This window comes from Triticum aestivum, chromosome 7B (genome assembly GCF_018294505.1).
Source record: "Triticum aestivum cultivar Chinese Spring chromosome 7B, IWGSC CS RefSeq v2.1, whole genome shotgun sequence".
NCBI classification, from domain to species: Eukaryota; Viridiplantae; Streptophyta; class Magnoliopsida; order Poales; family Poaceae; genus Triticum; species Triticum aestivum.
In genome coordinates, this window is record NC_057813.1 from 518837876 (window position 1) to 518852587 (window position 14712).

At 46.1% G+C, this 14712-nt stretch overlaps 1 pseudogene; it reads left to right on the forward strand.

Moving 5' to 3' along the window:
* Nucleotides 1-4938: 4938 nt before the first annotated feature.
* Nucleotides 4939-10939, forward strand: LOC123158119 (uncharacterized; annotated as a pseudogene).
* Nucleotides 10940-14712: the final 3773 nt, after the last annotated feature.

Consider the following 14712-nt stretch of genomic DNA (forward strand, 5'->3'; position numbering starts at 1 on the left):
AGGATGACCCTGGCTAACCTGGCGTCTTGCTCGTACTGTGTTTCCTGCTTCCTATGGTCGTCATCGGGAGAGGCGGCGGCATGGTCGTCGACCGCCAAGTCGACCATCACGTTGCCAGCCTAGATTCTGCCATCGCCCAACTCCATCCTGTCGTTGGCCGTTGGTGGTATGCCGCTATGTGTGAGTAACTAGCTAGCAAGGGGGTCAATAGTTAGTCGACGCTGCCAGCCATTGTTGTGGTTATTTATAGCTAGCAAGAGGGTTTTACAATTTACCCCTACGGCTGTGCGGGAAGTCTTCGTTGGAGCGCGGGAAGACTAAGTGGAGCAAACAATTCTCAGTACACAACTGTATGTTATGTCATGTGCTATCACACACGTGTTAACATAAGGACACGTATGCGTAACTTATAAATCATCACACACGAGTACCCACACCACACATCATGTGCAATGCTCCTAACCATCACAAACAACTCATTTGCATTTTCAAAGTTTTTCCTACACACATAATCACACACGTAACAACTGTAGTGACTATCTGCGAGGGTTAGGGATACCATAAATATCATCTCTTCGCTCTCTATCGTCTCTCTCCTCACGTAGCCCCCAAATCTGTCCTTCTTCTCCCTCTGTCCTCGCCTCCAAAAAATCCTCCACATCACACATGTCCTCAAACACTCGAACCACCCTCTCCATCATGGAAGGCACGGGGGAGACGCAGCTCATACGCGTGCCGGAGCCCGCGGCAGTGGCGGTACGCGCTAATGAGGGTGCAGTGGCCTTGGCGGCAAGCGCAGAAGAGTTGGCGGCTACAACTGATCTGTTAGGGACACGTGTGGTTCTGTACATGGAACGAGCGGTTGACGGTGCAACCTAGCACGCGATGATGAGCATGCCGTTGACTTGGAGTTGGTGGCACTCGCGGATTTCACCGTGGTAAGGGCGGCAGCCTCCTTAGGGTCTGCTAGAGCTCTAGCAGCACACGCAGCAGATGCCTTTGTTTTTTACGTCCACTTGGAACATATCCGTCAAGGCCGCATCGTACACATGCGTTAGGCCGTGGACGGGATTTTTCCTGAGCCCGGAGCTACTGTGATGGAGCAAGAGCAGACGAACAGTCGGGCCTATGAAATATTCAAGGACATGGTTGGCACCGACCTAAACCTCGACCCTTCCATCCGAGAGAGGATATTGCATTAGTGCAGAGAATATTTCAACATCGTCGCACCAACAGGCCAGCCCCGCAACAATGCCAACAAGTAGCTGTTTATATTTTGCTATTTTCTGAACGTTGCTGATATATAATGTCGCTATTATGTTGTTTGGTTGGTTATGTATGAGTACGAACGATCATCTGTGCAATCATTTTCTGAATTAGGTTCTTATTAGCATGAATCATATGTGTTATTGTCAGTCCGTGTTTCAACACAACTCTGATTACTGGCCTGTTTGCCAGGTATCACACACATCTTATTGTGCCAAATCGTTTATCTTATTTTTTTATCATCGCAAACAGGTTACCCTGTTTTCTTGGTATCACACACATATTGTCATCACCCACATATTGTCACTTGTAAATATTTGTGTTGTTTTTTATCATCGCAAAAAGTTCTCTGAGTTGCCGGTTTGCTGTGTATCACACACATCTTGTTAAGTTCAACCGTTTATGTTGTCTTGGCTCATCACAAATAGTTCATCTGAGTGAACTGTATGTTGTATATCGCACACACCTTGATCTGGCTGACCGTTTCTGTTGTGTTGCCTAATCACAAACAGTTCATCCGAGTGAACTATATGTCGTATATCGCACACATCTTCATCTGGCTGACTGTTTCTGTTGGGCTCATAGCAAATAGTTTGTATGGATCAACTATATGCCACGTATCGCACACACAACTCTAATCTGAATCGTGTTTGATGTCTCTGCCATCGCAAACAGTTTGTATCACTTTTGGTAGTTTTCTTACACCATTGTTTTGTGATTAATGCATCGCACACAGTTTCGTTGAACGGTCTTTGATTGTAGTGTCGCGTTAGGACCATCCTACAATAGTGGGTGGATCCCCCTCCAGGAGATATCTGACCAGTATTTTTTGTATATTCAATACAAAATCTCCGCCAAGTTTCATCCAATTCTAAGAACTTTTATTTCTACACAAAAAAATAATGCCAAAGTAGTTCTACTCAAAACAACATTGGTCTAGGTTAGGTTCCATTCAAATCATGCAAATTAGAGTCCAAAACAAGAGCAAAATTGTTAGAAAAAGTTTGGAGACGTATCGATCACCTCTACTTTGTACCGCATCCACATCAAGATAAGAAAAGTAGGACATTGTGTTTTACCTCTTCGAGAGGTGCCGAACCAGGGTAAACACATGTGTCCCCGTGTCTTTGTTACCATTGTGCCAAGGCTACCAGATCGCGACCCCCAACCCGACCTGCCGGATTTAACTTCAACAGTGTTGCCCTTCTCCCGATTCCCTCTCTTGATCCCTTCCGAAGGTGATCTTTTCTGCTTATTTTTCGTGGTTTGGGGTCTTTCTATTCATCACATATGAGTCCAATCCCATAGGGTTGAATTAGCCGAATAGGGGGAGGTGGCAAGGTACGATACGATCGCTGGTATGAGAGGGTGCAGTTACCATGCACTGTCTTTTCTTCTGAATCACCAGACATGGTTTGGTTTCTCCCCACTTGATCATCTCTATAAGGAAGGCTTTTATGATGTCGAATTAGCATATTTTACACCAAAATAGGTGCTCTCCAACCAATGCTCAAATCTCCTACTTCTTTGGAATCCTAGTGAAGTGTGACAAAAGGGCATGTGAACACGGCAAAACACAAAAAATCTTATGACTAAGATTAGAAAAAGTAAGATGAAAACTACAGTAAAATGTACTCATCAATCTCCTAGCAGGTTTTGAGCGGGACGGGGAGATGATGCAATCTTTCCTTTCCATCTCATGCAATAGAGGAAAGTCGTTCATTGTGTAAACATATTTTGACAAGTTATTTCCTATCTTTTTTGATCTCTACTTTGGAGTTCCGCCATGTGGTCTCGGAAGGAAGCAGCTGGTCGGTTCTCTTGGAGCAAATGCTTGGCCTATTTTTTGAGAGACCTGCCTAGTAAATGGATTCTCTTTGGATGATGTTGAAACATAAACACACATGTTATCCTTAGCTTCTCCAGTTCCTTTTCACCTCAAGTTCTCCTATTGTGAGATCAATCAGAGGTACATTGTTTGTCTTTGATGTACCCTTTCATAGTTGATAACAAAGATGCACACTAGTCACGTGTGCTACCGAGAGGGTAGCATGGTATCCCCACCGAAAGGAGTTCACCACGTGCCACATTTCTTCAAGAGATTTTCCTCATCTTTATCAATCGCGGCGTTTCTTTGTATTTTTGTTTAGTGTGCTAACAAGTGGATAGCACTGCATCCCTAGGGAAAGGAGTTCATCACGTGGCACATCTCTTCGATAGATTTCTTCTTATCTTCATCAAGGGATGCGGTCTTTTGTATTTTCTCTTTGTAAACCTTGTGCAATTTCTATGGGCCTTGGACTAACGAAAGCATGATTGCTAAAATAAAGCTATAATTTATAATACAATCACTATTGAGCCACTAGTAATGCACAATAATACACTAAAATTTACAAGTTGAACCATACGAAGGGTATATGGAAATAGAACAAGTAGTGTTTGTAAGTTTTTTTACATTAGTGTTCATAAGTTTCAATCAACTGTTTGCTTCTTCTTCTACAATTTGCATACTCTCGAGAAAAAAATCAATCATTAGGGTTTTCTCGATGACTTCATGATTACTAGCCAACAACTAATCAACAGTTTGATTAGATAAAAAACAAGTTTGGTTAGTTGGTCAACTCTAGAGAGAGATAGTGCCAGTGTACTATTGAGTGGCGTGCACTAGACTACAAAGTTATAGGGCCTGAGAGGCGAGGGAACTCGCTTCAAACACTTGTTTTCCCAGCTAGCAGCTCCACTCTCCGGCCGAAACACTCATTGCCACCATGGGCGATGACGCCGCCTCCCACCCCACCCGGCGCTACAACGGCGAGGACTGCATCAGCGCCCTCCCCAATGACCTCCGCGGCCACATCATCACCCGCCTCCCTTTCACGGACGCCGCACGCACCACTGCCTTCGCCTCCCACTGGCGGCAGATCTGGCGCACCACCCCGCTCATCTTGTGCAATGCCGATGCCGACCTACCTGAGGCCACGCGCGTCGCCACCGTCGCTGGGGCCCTCGCCAGCCACCCGGGGCCCTTCCGCACCGTCAACCTCTTCAGTTGCAGGTCCGCCTCCCTGGATCTCGAGCTCCCCGAGTGGCCGCGTCTCCTCGCCGAAAATATATAACAGAACACCTGCACCAAGGCCCTCACTATCTAGCCATCCATTCTGTGCTTCGCGATTCGTGCAAACACATTTCTCTTTTCTATTTCTCTCGCATAAAACATGTTTTGAAGTTCAAACCTCTGCAGCGTGGCAAAGCTTTCTATCTAAAATTTAGGATAAATATTTCAGATTTTTTGGTCAAAAATAAATATACAAAAAATGATTTTTAAGATTTAAAGATCATTTTTTGTATATTTATTTTTGACCAAAAAATCAGAAAGATTTATCCTAAATTCTAGATAGAAAGCTTTGCCACGCTGTAGAGGTTTGAACTTCAAAACATGTTTTATGCGAGAGAAACAAAAAAGAGAAAATTTCAGATAAAAAGTTAGTTGTGTTGCACAGATCTTAAAGCAATATTGGACAGCTAGGATAGCAGGGCCCGGGTGCAGATGTTCTAAAAATCCACATCCCTCTCCTCGCTGCCAAGTTCACCAAGAACCTCTCCTTCCTGAACAAGCAAACCCAGCCCCGGACCACCTTGCCGCCCCTCCCCGCCGACATACTCCAATGTGGCATGCTCCAGTCCCTCTCCTTGGCCTACTGGAAGATCCCCGACAACCTCCCGCTCGCCGTCGATGCCTTTCCCAATCTCAGGAGGCTCGGCTTGGTAAGGATCGACATGAGCGACCAGTACATCCACCGCTTACTCGCTGCTAGCCCCGTTTTGGAGAACCTTGGTATCGTGGTCAAGGGGAAGCCCGAGCGCGGCCATGTCTGTAGTCAAAGCCTTAGGTGTTTGCTCCTTGGGTTGTCCAAGGTGGAAGATTTGACCGTGGTGGATGCCCCGCTCTTGGAGCGCATCATCTTCTTCAAGCCACCTTATGGTGGAACCGATTGCGTGAGGTTCAAGATTGCTTCGGCACCCAAGCTACGGGTGATCGGCTACCTCCATGCAAGAATTCACAAGCTGTAGATCAGTGACATCATCATCAAAGTATGGCTACCTTTCCTTCTCTCCCTAGTTTTGTGGAACTATTCTTCTTTTTTCAATGAAAAGGGGTCTCCCTTGGCTCCATTCATAAGAAAGAAACCATATAGCTGGAGTACCGTTTATTACAAACTCTCTAAGATCACATGGAGGCATAAGCACCTCACTCTAAAATCCTAAATAGACTTTTGTCTATCTCGTCAAAACCACGGGAGAGAGATTAGAAACTAGGGGGGATCATAGGAATACTAATAAAGGAAAACAGAACAGAATAACAAAACATTCTACTTTCAAACTCTTACATGGGTAGCAATCCCAAGTCAGGCACGCGGGTTAGTGAAGAAACTCATCAGAGCCCTAAGAACACCACATGGATATAATCCTTCTCCTCTTTATGTTTAAGCTGGTACTTGATTGTGGTTCTTCCTCCATGAGTAGTTGTTCCCACCACTTCTTTCCATGAGATTTTCTCACTTGTTTTTTCACAAAGTTTCAGTTTGGCTCCATAGCAAAGGTGAAAGATCGAGGATGTCGCCTAGAGGGGGGGTGAATAGGCGTTTTAAAATAATTACGGTTTAGGCTTTAACAAATGCGGAATAAACCTAACGGTTAATTTGTCAAGCACAAAACCTAAAACAACTAGGCTCACCTATGTGCACCAACAACTCATGCTAAGCAAGATAAGCAACTATGTGATAGCAAGATATATGACAAAGAACAATATGGCTATCACAAAGTAAAGTGCATAAGTAAAGGGCTCGGGTAAGAGATAACCGAGGCACGCGGAGACGACGATGTATCCCGAAGTTCACTCCCTTGCGGATGCTAATCTCCATTTGGAGCGGTGTGGAGGCACAATGCTCCCCAAGAAGCCACTAGGGCCACTGTAATCTCCTCACGCCCTCGCACAATGCAGGATGCCGTGATTCCACTAAGGGACCCTTGAGGGCGGTCACCGAACCCGTACAAATGGCGACCCTTGGGGGTGGTCACCGAACCCGTACACTTTGGCAACCCTTGGGGGCGGTCACCGGTACCCGTCAAAATGCTCGGGGCGATCTCCACAACCTAATTGGAGACCCCGACGCTTGCCCGGAGCTTTACACCACAATGATTGAGCTCCGAACACCACCAACCGACTAGGGGGCCCAAGCACCCAAGATAAACAAGCTCAAGGGCACCAAGCACCCAAGAGTAATAAGCTTCTCAACTTGTAACTTCCACGTATCGCGTGGAGAACTCAAACCAATGCACCAAATGCAATGGCAAGGGCACATGGAGTGCCCAAGTCCTTCTCTCCCAAATCCCACCAAAGCAACTAATGCTAGGGAAGAAAATGAGAGGAAGAACGAAGGAAGAACGCGAAGAACTCCAAGATCTAGATCCAAGGGGTTCCCCTCACTTAGAGGAGAAAGTGATTGGTGGAAATGTGGATCTAGATCTGCTCTCTCTTTTCCCCCAAAAACTAGCAAGAATCCATGGAGGGATTGAGAGATAGCAAGCTCGGAGAAGGTCAACAATGGGAAGAACACGAGCTCAAAGGATGAGGTTCAATGGGGAAGAAGACCCCCTTTTATAGGAGGGGGAAAATCTAACCGTTACCCCACTGAACATCCCCGCACAGAGCGGTACTACCGCTTGGGCAGGGCGGTACTACCGCTGAGAGTGGTACTACCGCTCCCTACCCAGCGGTACTACCGCGCTGGCGAGGAAGACCGGGCCCTGGCCCCAGAGCGGTACTACCGCGGGAGAAGAGCGGTACTACCGCGGGAGAAGAGCGGTACTACTGCTTGGAGCGGTACTACCGCTCCTACTACCGCTCCTAGTACCGCAAAACCCGACATGAGAAAACACCGGTCTCGAATCGAGGCGGTAGTAGCGCAGAACAGCTGCGGTACTACGGCCGAAACCCGCAAGCGGTACTACCGCCCTGCAGAGCGGTACTACCGCTAAGAGCGGTACTACCGCTTCGTGGAGCGGTACTACCGCTGGAGAGCTTCAGCGGTACTACCGCTGTAGACCGCGGTACTACCGCTGGTGCCACCCTTATGCCACTACCACGAAAACAAAGTATACTCCAAGGAAACCAGAACTGCCATAACTTCTGCAAATGAGCTCCGAATTGAGCAAACTCAAGCTTGTTGGATAGAGAAAGACGAGTAGCATCAAAACAGCGAGGGGAGGTATGCTTAGCAAACAAAGGAGTGAAACCTCCAACCGAGAGGAACCGGCATACCCTCCAACAACGAAAACATCATAGAAGATGCATGAGAACTCCATTTTCGATGAACTCGAGCTTGTCATAAAAATGACCATAAGCTCCAAATCTCACAAGGAGAAGAACCAAACAAGAACCAAAAAGATGATGCAAGGATGCAATGGTTTGAGCTCTCAACGAACGATATGATCAAGCAACTGATCGAGAGCCCCCCTTGATAGTACGGCAATCAATCCTATAACCCGGTCTCTCACAACTACCGTGAGACCGGTAAAATAGAAAACCTATCAAGGGCAAACCTTTGCCTTGCACATGATCCACTTGAGCTAGATGATGAAGATCTTCTCCTCCTCAAGATGAACCACCTTTCTTGATTGCGTTGGCTCGATGAAGACTAGTAGATTGCTCCCCCATACTCCACTATGGGTGAGCCACTCTTCTGCACATCTTCACAAGTCCATTATCACTACAATGGACAGCAAGCTTCAAGCATATGATATCTACGTGATGAGCCTACTTGAACTTGCACACCGCAACCTAACCCCACAAAGAACTCTTACGAAGACCATGGGTTAGTACACAAAGCATAATTGACCATGCTTACCATACCATGGGATCACTTGATCCCTCTCGGTACATCTTCTATGCTTTGTGTATTGATCAACTTGATTCATTCTTTGACTTAGTCTTGATCAACCTTGAATCTTTCCAACTCTCTTCATTTGGATGATGTATGACCAATCTTTGGATAATTCCTTAATAGCACCTTGGTCAACTCATAAACTCCTTGAAACCAACACATGGACTTCAAGAAAAACCTATGGAAAAAACCTTCAAATATAACTCAAGGCAACCATTAGTCCATAGAGATTGTCATCAATTACCAAAACCAAACATGGGGGCACCGCATGTTCTTTCAAAAGGGAGCCTTCTACCTTCCCCGGAGATGATTCTGGAAATCCATCAAGGCTCCTCCTTACAGCTCCTGAAACGGTTTTGTCTAGACTCTCAAGTATTGGGAGACTAGGCCTAGCACCTATTTTACAGAGATCCATGAAACTCTGTTAAATATTATAGAGTTTCTAAAGTTTAACAACCCCACAAGATTGCAGATGTAACTACATTCAAGTGAATCTATCTTTTATTGCAAAGCCACAACTTAGCAACAGATTCAAAGTTAACGATTGGCACCTAGAAAAGCATTTCAACATCTTCCCAGATTTTCCTAGATACAATACATTCGAAAAATGATATAGAGTTTCTATGTCTTTGCAATGAACACACTCTAGGGGTTTAGCCGTACCCCTTTTCCTTAGATTGTCACAAGTCATGATTTTTTCTGGGAGAACAGCCAAAGGAAACCTTATACCCTAGGGGGCACTTTAATACTCCATACTCACTAGTAGAAACACGACTTTTAGTACCGGTTCGTAAGGACCTTTAATACCGGTTCTGGAACCGGCACTAAAGAGTGGGGACTAAAGGTCCCCCCCCCTTTAGTCCCGGTATAACACGAACCGGGACCAAAGGCCCACCACGTGGCACGAGACGCGCCGTGGTCTGGGGGACCTTTAGTACTGGTTGGTAAGGATTTTTTTTGAAATAAAGCAGAAACAGCCCGCCTACTGGGCCGGCACGACCTGCATACGACTAACCCAATCTCTAGTTGGGCCAGGATGTAGGACCGTACGGCCCAGTAGGCCCCACAGGGCAGAAGACTTGCAATAGGCCCACAAAGGCCTGCTTAGAGAGGAGCTCGACACGGTAGCCGCGGCGGGGCTTATAAGCTGGTGCGAGCTCCTCTCAACTAGCGAGGTGGGACTAAACATTGTGCACTGTGGGTGGCAGCGCACCACCTTTAGTACCGGTTGGTGGCTCCTAGCGGTACTAAAGGGAGGGTCTTTAATACCGGTTGGAGCCACCAACCCGTACTAAAGGCCACTGCCTTTAGTACGGGTTGGTGGCTCCAACCGGTATTAAAGACCCCCCCCCTTTAGTACCGGTTGGAGCCACCAACCCATACTAAAGGCCACCACCTCTTTAGTACCGGTTCGTGGCACGAACCGGTACTAAAGGTTCTCCACGAACCGGTACTAATGAGCGCCGCCCGCCTAGCCGTTGCAACCAGCACTAATGGTCACATTAGTGCCGGTTCAATTGCAAACTGGGACTAATGAGTTTCACATTAGACCCTTTTTCTACTAGTGACTACAGGAAGATACAAAGGTTGCACCCCCCCTAAAATTCACTAGAACATATAGAGATTTATAAGAGTAGGTCCCTTTAGATTCATGCTAGCTAGACAGGACCTAATTGGGGTAAGTTTTTCCGAATAAGAAAGAAGTCTGCCTCTCCAGCTAGCTATTTTGGCTAAAATTTTATCAATAAAAGCTAGCAGATCTTCTCTGCTAATCTTGTCAAAATGCAAAGGAATTCCTAAATACTTAATAGGGAAATCCCCAACTATGCATTGGAAAATGTCCAAAAATGGAGTGAGATCATTAATTGCCAAATTTAATAGGGATAAGAGTACTCTTATGATAGTTAATTGTCATCCCAGCAATTTGTTCAAAACACGTTAGAATCCATTTCAGATTCAGAGCAATTCAGCATCATTTTCCAACAACAAAAGGTTATCATTAGCATATTGTACTCTTATAATAGCACTCTTATAATGGAACTATTCTATGACCAGTTAAAGAGTAATATGCATGTTCTTCTGGTGCACTGTACTGCAGCCGGACACAATCGCGAGCCTACGCACTGTGGTCCCTAGTGTCGAGATATTGGCCGTGAAGGTGAATTTGGTGTATTCTGGGAGGTGAAGATGTTGGCCAACTTTCTAAGATGCTTCCCCAACGTTGGCACACTGCACATCGAGGTCCTAGCGGATTCATCATCAAGTAATCTTACAACAATCATTTGTTAGCAACATGTTTGTATCTAACTGAGTTATGCACTCCTTGGCATGAATTGCAGTCTGAACCGCATGATCCATCAATAGCCGCTCATGAACCCACTGGAGAGCACCATGCTAGGTTCTGGCAGGAGGCCAGTCCAGTTGAAAGCTTGAGGTCACACGTTAGGAGCTTGTTCATCCACAAATTCTGAGGGGATCAAAACGAGTTTGAATTCCTCAAGTATGTGGCCATGAACGCTCGAGAGTTGCGTGCTTTGCTGGTCGTGTCGCCTGACGAAAAAATTGCTTTGGCACTGGCAGACGAGGTGAATGAGATGGCAAAAAATTTGGATCATCCACGATTTCAGCCATGGATTGCTCGAGGATTCTTGAAGGAACCTCGAGTACGGAATGCTTTGATCTATGCTAAAGTACCCTTTCTTAGTGTCAATGACCCTTTTCGCTGGTGAAACCATGGCTGGGTATGTGTCTTCATGATCCCAGTTTTTTTGGGAAACATTGACTGCAATCTACTTCAAGAACAGACTGTTTAATTTATAAGGTCTGTGTTATCCTAAGATATGGCAGGTTTCAACATACCATGAGTATATTGTGAATAAAGCCCTAGACTTATTAAGGGCCGAGATTTTCAATTATACAAGACATTCTAGCAAAATAGGGAAATTGCAACTAGATCCTCGGGGAGACAAACGAACTCAATCTTTAGCATGAGCCACCATCCTAGAAGCCTTGTGTAGATCATAAATCACATAGCCAAACCATAACGTGAATAAAAATTTTACCACAGTGCAAGACGACAAAGAGACTGTGGATGCGATTGTGATGGAGAAGGAGACAAACTGCTAGAGAGTGATCTGTCAAATGAGAAAGGAACCCAAGGAGAGAAGAAAGAGGCCATAGTCATGTTACTGTAGGAACAATGGCCTCGAAGGTCAGCCTTCAAATGTTGGTTGATCGCAACACCACCACCAAAAAGAGAATAAATAAGAGAACTAGTACCCCAACAAATCAACATGAATATACTCAAGTTTCTCGCCCCAAATAAAAAAGACCCGAGATAGTGCGGATACCACCCCCATATCCAACACAGATAGTCAAGAGAACCACTGTTCTGATGGGAGATATGGATGGTACTTTTTCACTGCCACCATCACGAGAGTAGAAGTCATGCACAACCAAAGACCTACCTATCACACATAGATTTTTTTTTTGAAATAAAAAGGTAGCTCATGCTACCTTATGCATTTCAAAATAGGCCATAGCCTGAAGATCGAAGAGGTCAATTACATGAAACTTATGTTACGCACCATGGTGCAGAGGCCATAAGTTGCCTTTTGGCAGAAAAGGAAACACTGGGGGAAGGGGTGGAGTTTAGAAGAAGTTAAAGGCAGCTTCTTAGGGACTATGCTAAGAACTAAATTATTGCACCCAGAAATCTAAAGCCTCTTTATCTCTTGTGCGCATAGCCCTATTCCTCCAAAGTGACAAGAGTTGGACAACATATTGCCTGGTGTAAGACGGTGCCCAATGGTGAAGATGAAAAACCCGATCGTTTCTTGCATGCCATAGCATGACAGCACATGCAGCAAAAAGAACATGCACTTTCCGGGCTGCAGGCCAGCATTGTTGTAAGTTCTGCACAAACTCCACCAAGTCCGGGGAACAGGAGGCATGCCTGGCCACCCTCAACTTGCACCAGATAGCATCAGCCAGAGCACAGCGTAGGATAAAGTGACTGCTAGATTCAGTGGCCGGGCAGATATCGCAATCCAGATGAGAGGCAACAGAAAACTAGCCCTTCTTTGTCATATTATCCCGCGTATTGAGTTGACCCCAAAAAGCTAGCCAAAGAAAGATCCGGTCCTTGAGGGGGATGATCGGGTCCCAGATCCACTGCGCGAACGTGCACGACATACCTCTGAAATTCAGTAACCCATATATATATGATGTAGTGACCTCACGGTGGCATACGGCAGTTCGTCGAAGGTCCGGGTGTGCCGAAGCAGACATCACCTCCAGCAGAAGAGAGTGGAGATGATGCAGCTCCTGAACCGCAGTGTTTGAGAGATTAGGATGCAACTGGACATCCCAGCAACCATTGGAAAACTGAGAGGCGACCGTACAATTGTTGTCCTTTGCATAGGAGTATAGGGCTGGCAAGACGAAACGAAGACGGCCGACTCCCAGCCACTTGTCATGCCAGAACGAGTGCAGCTGGCCTTCACCAAGGGAGCAAGATGTCAAGGTTGTAATCGTGGAGATGTGTTCCTTGAAGCCCTTCCAAATAGCGGTGTCTCTGTTGGCTGAGCTGCGGGGAATATGACCAGAACAATATTGATGAGCGAACCACTTATAGCAGGGTACATCAGAGCTCTGTAAAACCCGAGCGGTGAACTTGCATAACAATGCATGGTTGTGTGCCGTGAGGTTCCGAACACCCAGCCCCCCGGCGTCCCTAGGCATGGTAACAACATCCCAAGCAACCAAACACTGACCACCCTTGACAGAATTCTTGCCTTGCCAGAAGAAAGCACGGAGCAAGCTTTCAAGTTTTACAATAGACTCCTTGGGCTATGCGAAACAAGTCATGTAATAGCATGGGATGCTGGCAAGCACAGAAATAATCAAAGTCAGACGACCCCCCCAGGACAGAAAAGCAGCAAGCCAACCTGATAGTCGTCTGTCAACTCTGTGAATGACTGGCAGAAGCATGCCATGCTTGATTTTATGGAGAGAAAGGGGCAGCCCTAGATATGAGCATGGAAAGGACGAAACAGGGCATCCAAACAGAGCAGCAATCTCATTCGTGGTGGCCAGGTCAATACAAATAGGAATGAGTGTGCTTTTGTGGTAGTTTATCTGCAGACCAGAAAAGGCAGAGAAGTCCTCTAAAATCTGCTTGATAATGGCAGCTTGCTGGGTGTTTCCTTGGAAGAGAATTAAAGTATCGTCGGCATACTATAAAACTGGAAACATACGATCCACGCCCAAAGGGTGAAATAAAGCACCAGATTCGAACTTGGAGCAGCAAAGTCTTTGGAGAACATCAGCGACCAAAATGAAGAGGTACGGAGAGATGGAATCTCCCTACCGCAGCCCTCTTTTGGCAAGAATGGAGCCACCAAGCTCCCCATTGACCATAACCCGAGATGTTGCCATGGTCAGAAAGTTATGGACCCAGGTGATCCATCTCTGTGGGAAACCACGAGCCTCCATAATGTTAAACAGAGCCGCCCAGCTAACTGTGTCAAAGGCCTTCTGAAAATCAAGCTTAAGGACCACCATAGGTAGCTTTCTCTTATGAGCAGTTTGCACCATATCTGCAGCCATGGAAATTTTTTCGACAATTGAACGGCCTTTGGTGAAGCCAGACTGGAGTGAGTGTATCAGCTCAGGTACGTGTTGTTGAAGCCTTCTTGCAAGAACTTTAGTGCCAAGCTTAGGCACACTGTGTACAATAGAAATGGGTCGAAAGTCACGCAACTCAAGCGGGTTATCCTTCTTGGGCAGTAGAGAGATGTATGCCGTGTTTATTCCGACAAGATCAACTTGATGATGATACAACTGTGAGAAAAAGAGTTGTAGGTCCTCTCGAAGATTAGAGTGAAAGGCCTTGAAGAATTCATTTGTGAAGCCGTCCGGGCCAGGGCTTCTGTTATTTGGAGAGCTGTTGATAGCATTGACATTTTCGGACCAAGTGAATTCTTCCTGAAGACAAGCCAAGTCCAGAACCCCATAGAGATCATTAAGCTGAACTGTGGGCTGGGACGGTGACGCTTGCCCCAACAAATCAGAGAAGTAATTCGTGGCCAACTGCAACTTATTGTGGGTGTCAAAGAACTCCACGCCATTATGAACAATGACCTTAATCTTGTTATGTCTGGACTGACAGTTTGCTGCTGCGTGGAAGAACTTGTTATTTTCATCCCTCGAGACACACCAATGCAGCTTAGCACGGCGACGCCAAAGTGCAGTTTGCCACAAGATTAGTTGCTCCGCTTTCGCGGAGGCAAACTTCCTCAGAACCAACTCGAGAGGGGACAACAGGCGCTTTTCCTCAACGGCATTCAGATAATCCACCACAGTTTTATTATTACTGATCAACATATCAAGACTAGGCCGGTGCCTTTTCCATTGTCTGAGGGCCGCGTGAAGGCGCCACATCTTGAAATTAATGAGAGAGGCAGAAGAGTGAAAAGGCCTTGTAGCTCGAGACCAGCCA